At 39.0% G+C, this 4530-nt stretch overlaps 1 long non-coding RNA gene across 1 annotated transcript in view; it reads right to left on the bottom strand.

Annotated features, from left to right (window-relative positions):
* LOC115287561 overlaps positions 1 to 2204 on the bottom strand; it is a 5371-nt gene extending 3167 nt beyond the window's left edge. Inside the window, exon 1 of the long non-coding RNA XR_003906536.1 lies at positions 2113 to 2204. This is a non-coding gene — a long non-coding RNA (uncharacterized LOC115287561). The remainder of the gene's footprint in view (positions 1 to 2112) is intronic.
* Between the last annotated feature and the right edge of the window lie 2326 nt (positions 2205 to 4530).

Genomic DNA, 4530 nt, shown 5'->3' with positions numbered 1-4530 from the left:
GGCTGCTGGGAACTCTGTGAGCAAGGTATCCAGCCAACATTTCCACGAGGCTTTGGGGCTCCATGTTCCATAAGGTCAACCTTAGTTCCTTAAAGCTGTCAGGTCATATCTGAGCCTATGCATGACTCTCAAATAGGACATTCCAGTCGTTGCCTTGGTAAAATAACCAATCCTACTATAAAATGAACAGATTCTTATTGAATTTATGCAAACAATTGTAATGGCCATGAAAGAAAGAATACTCACTGAGTTTTCAAATTTCAGATGGTTTAAGTAGAGTGAAAATGTGAATGCTCTAGACAAACACTTTAAGCAAACATTAAAGGAACAACAATATTTCCAATAACAAGAGTCACAAAACTATAATTTCCCATGTTTCTAATTTTTGTTCAGCTTCAATGCAGCTTCTAGCTCTGGAAGTTTCTACCCATTTTAGTACTAACCTAAAAGATGTCAAATACTGCATTCATCCCCAAAAGTCCCTTTTACAACTTTAGTGACACTTAACATTTTGGTTACTAAAGGTGTTAAGTAATGATCTTATACCCAGACATTAAGACTTTAGGAACTGCACATATATTTGAGCAGTTGCAGCTTTTGCCCATACAATATAACCTATACAACAGTGCTTTTTAAGTAACTTGGCATCCTAAATGAAAGGGCCTAATTGGTCAAAAGACTTCTCTACCATTTGAATACTGGGAAATTTGTTAAAAATCTTAGGAAGTTACAAAGCACATCCTAAATAGAATTACAAATTGTTACAAATCTGAAAACTATATTTATTTAACCATAGTGGCAATATAGGATCTTATTTGCCTTTGGGATCTTTCAGCAAAACCTAACTTTTTTTAACCTCAGAGAAGTTTTAACTAAGCAATCAAAGACCTGAATAAAGATAAGACCTAAAACTTTGGCCTTCTTGACAAAAGAGAAACCCTTCATTTACATAATCTTATCAAGAACAGCCCAAGGGTCCAGAAAAATTTGTCTTTTGAACTGAGAGTAAAGCAGAATTTTAACCCTATACCAATATACCTTTAAAATTTTTATTTATCTCAACCTCACACATTAAATTCCTTTTCAATGATTTCCTTTCATGAACCTTCTACAACTTTCCTTTCCCTTAAACTTTGTCCCAAAGCCATTTCTTTCCAAACAACCAATCTTATTTAGGACAAAATACTTTCTTTTACCCTCGACAAAAATGCACTTTCATTTCTTATATCTTTTTTACATATCCCCAATTTCCTGCATATAGGGTTGCTTTTCTTATTTTCCCATCAGTCTGAACCTTTAGTCTCCAATTGAGGACTTAGTAACCAACTGAAAGATGTTTGTACCAGAACTTTTCTTAGATGGTAAATTTATGAACTCATTAAGTACAAAGCAGGTTTTTAACAGTTTCAGATATCCCCGGTTATTTTGCCACAAGTCAAAAGCCCAAGCATCTACGGACCTCATCCTATACCAATACACCAATCACTAGTTGTGGCTTGTGCTTTAGTTTTTTCTTGTCAGACGGCCAATGAATTCAATCTTAACTTATCATCAGGTAAAACCTTAACGTTTTAAGTTACCAAGAACCTTTAAAACTATCTTAACAATTACTCATGAAAACTATAGAACAGGCCAAATTAACCATCCTTTTAACATACACTTGTTAAAAATTGGAGCAGACGTCATAAGGACCTATTTGACTTTTGGCAGATTAAACCAACGATCAGAAAGAGAGCAAGGCTTTTCCTAACCCAAATGAGATCCCGCTGCTGCCACCAGCAGGGTTCCTTAGGACCCGAATTCCACTCTTTGTGCCACGGGACCTGACCCCGAAGGGGACCTGACCCGAATTCCACTCTTTGTGCCACGGGACCTGACCCGAGGGGGACCTGACCCGAATTCCACTCTTTGTGCCATGGGACCTGACCTGCGCGGGACCTGGCCCACGGTCTCTCCTTCCTGTGGGTCCAAGACGTCTCTTGGATCCCACGGGCCCCGAGCTTTTGTGGCGCGTCTGCCTAGCTCCTTTGAGACCCTTAGAGACCAGCACCCAACAGACCAGACAAACAAAAAGATTCAAACATAGAAGAACAAGAAAATGAGTGCACTCACCAACCGGCGATTAGGCCCAACGTGTCCGGGTCCCAGGAGCTCTGTGGGGAGGATATCCCGGATGAGCCCCCATATGTTATGCCCAGATTTTAATATCGCCCCCCAAAACCAGAGATTACCTGGGAGACCGAAGCACACATGCAAAAGCAAAGGGCTTTATTACGAATTTAGGCCCGGCCAGCCTAAACTCGGGCTCACAGACTTTACCAGCATGGTGGATCCATGCTGAGAGCCCCAACAGACCTGTTTTAAAAGAAATGCTAAGGACCAATGGACAGAATCGAGTTCAAAAATAGATCCATGCCTATTGGACACTTGGTTTTTGACAAAGGTGACAAAGTAATTTAGTGAGGAAAAGGTAGTCTTTTTTTTTGTTTGTTTATTTTTGAGAGAGAGCATGCATGTGTGTGACATGAGCGGGGAGAGCCCCAAGAAGGCTCCATGCTGACAGTGCAGAGTCTGATATAGGGCTCAACCCCATGACCCATGAAATCATGACCCGAGCTGAAATCAAGAGTGGGATGCTTAACTGACTAAACCACCCAGGCGCTCTGAAAGGTAGTCTTTTTAACAAATGGAACAATTATGTATTCAGATGGGAAATAAGCGCCACTCTTGCCTCATACCATATATACTTTTAGTACAAAATTGAGATTGCAAAATGGGTGATATACTTAAATAAAAGCTAAAACTCTAGAAATTCTAGAAAGAAATCAGATTTTGAAGTTGCTTTCTTTTGATACACAAAGATTTCTCAAGACACAAAGCATGAATCATGAAAGAAAAAAATAATTGGAATATAATAACATTAAAACTTATGCTATATTGGGATACATATATTTGATGAAAGACCTATATTTTGAATATATAAATGATGCATATAGTTCAATAATGAGCTAAATATTGAGCAGGGAAATGCTTCAGACTAATTCCAGCCCCCAGGGCTCCCAGGTGTCCATAGGAACTCCATGCTGGCTTCAAAGCCACACCAAAGGCAAAGGGCCCACCTTTAGGGCTGATGTGCCAGGTTATTCCTGGGGTCAGAACACCCTCACGGAGGGTCAAGAGACCTTGCTTCCAGCAGTCTCCAGTTAAAATCTGCTCTCTGAAACCCACTAAAAGCATACATGCTGCATGACCATGGGCAATCACCAGGAAGGCCCTCTCCAGGTATCTAAACTGCAAGGGAGATCTCATCTAATAAAGGCTTTGAGGAAATTAAAAAAAAAAAAATTGAATGGACTTTCCATGAAAGACATTAAAATTGCCAATAAATACATAGAAGAATGCTCTATATCCTTTCCTTAGTCAATAGGAAAAGAAAACCACATGGAGATACCACTACAAACCTACCAAAATGGCTTCATTAACAAAAACTACAAGTCCCAATAATTGGTGAAGATCTGAAGCAACTGGAACTCTCCAATATTGTCAGTAGTCAAAATGGTACAGCCATTTGGAAGGTATTTTGTCAATTTCTTCTAAAGTTAAATATGTGCTTCTCATAGGATCCAGCTATTCTATTCCTAGGTAGCTAATCCAAGAAAAGTGGAAACATAACATCTACACAAAGCGTTGTTTGTTCATAGCAGCTTTTTTCTTAGTGACTCTAAACTGGTAAGACCCCCAAATGTTCAGTAGATGAATGGATAGACAAGTGAGTGAAGGAAGCCAGACACAAAAGAGTACTCACTGTATAGTTATATTTGTTTGTAATTCAGAAAAGCTTAAACATGTTCATTGCAGAATTATTTACAATAGTCAAGATATTAAGTGGGGAGCCAATTATTTTATCTGAAGGGACATAAGTTTGGTTTGATTTCTAGCTAGTTTACCATTTAAAGCTCTTTGAAAATATTTGGCCACATGTTAAAACTCTCCAAAATGGCAATTTTCCATTTCATTGTACTTTTTCTGATTAATCCCCTATTTCAGGTGTGAGCCCAGTCACACTAAAAGAACAAAGTTCCTTTCAAGTGTTGGGTGTACTCTGTCTATTCCAACTGTTTAAAAGTCTGTTATTAATTTATCATCACTTTCTTTACAATTTTGAATCTGCCTTCAGTTTATCCATAAAGGAAAAATGAAATGTCCCGATGTAGTACATTTCATATATATTTTTCCCCTTTAAAGCGATTTTCTTATGTACAGTTGGGTTATTTAAACTTCCTCCTGCTCTTCCCCATCCTTCTGCTTTTAATCATTGTTTGCTTTTTGAGAGGCTAGCAATTAAGCAAGCCAACTGCGTAAATTAGATAACCAGGGAAGATACCCAACAGTAAAACCATGGACTGCAAGTAACTGGTTCAGCAAGTGTTCCACACAAGGAGCACGTATTTCTGGGGCGCCTGGGGGGCTCAGTTGGTGAAGCGTCTCACTTTGGCTCAGGTCATGATCTCACTGTTCGTGAGTTCGAGC

Source organism: Suricata suricatta, chromosome 3 (genome assembly GCF_006229205.1).
Source record: "Suricata suricatta isolate VVHF042 chromosome 3, meerkat_22Aug2017_6uvM2_HiC, whole genome shotgun sequence".
Taxonomy (NCBI): Eukaryota; Metazoa; Chordata; class Mammalia; order Carnivora; family Herpestidae; genus Suricata; species Suricata suricatta.
Note: the sequence above shows the minus strand (reverse complement) of the source record. Positions and strands in the feature narration are given on the sequence as shown.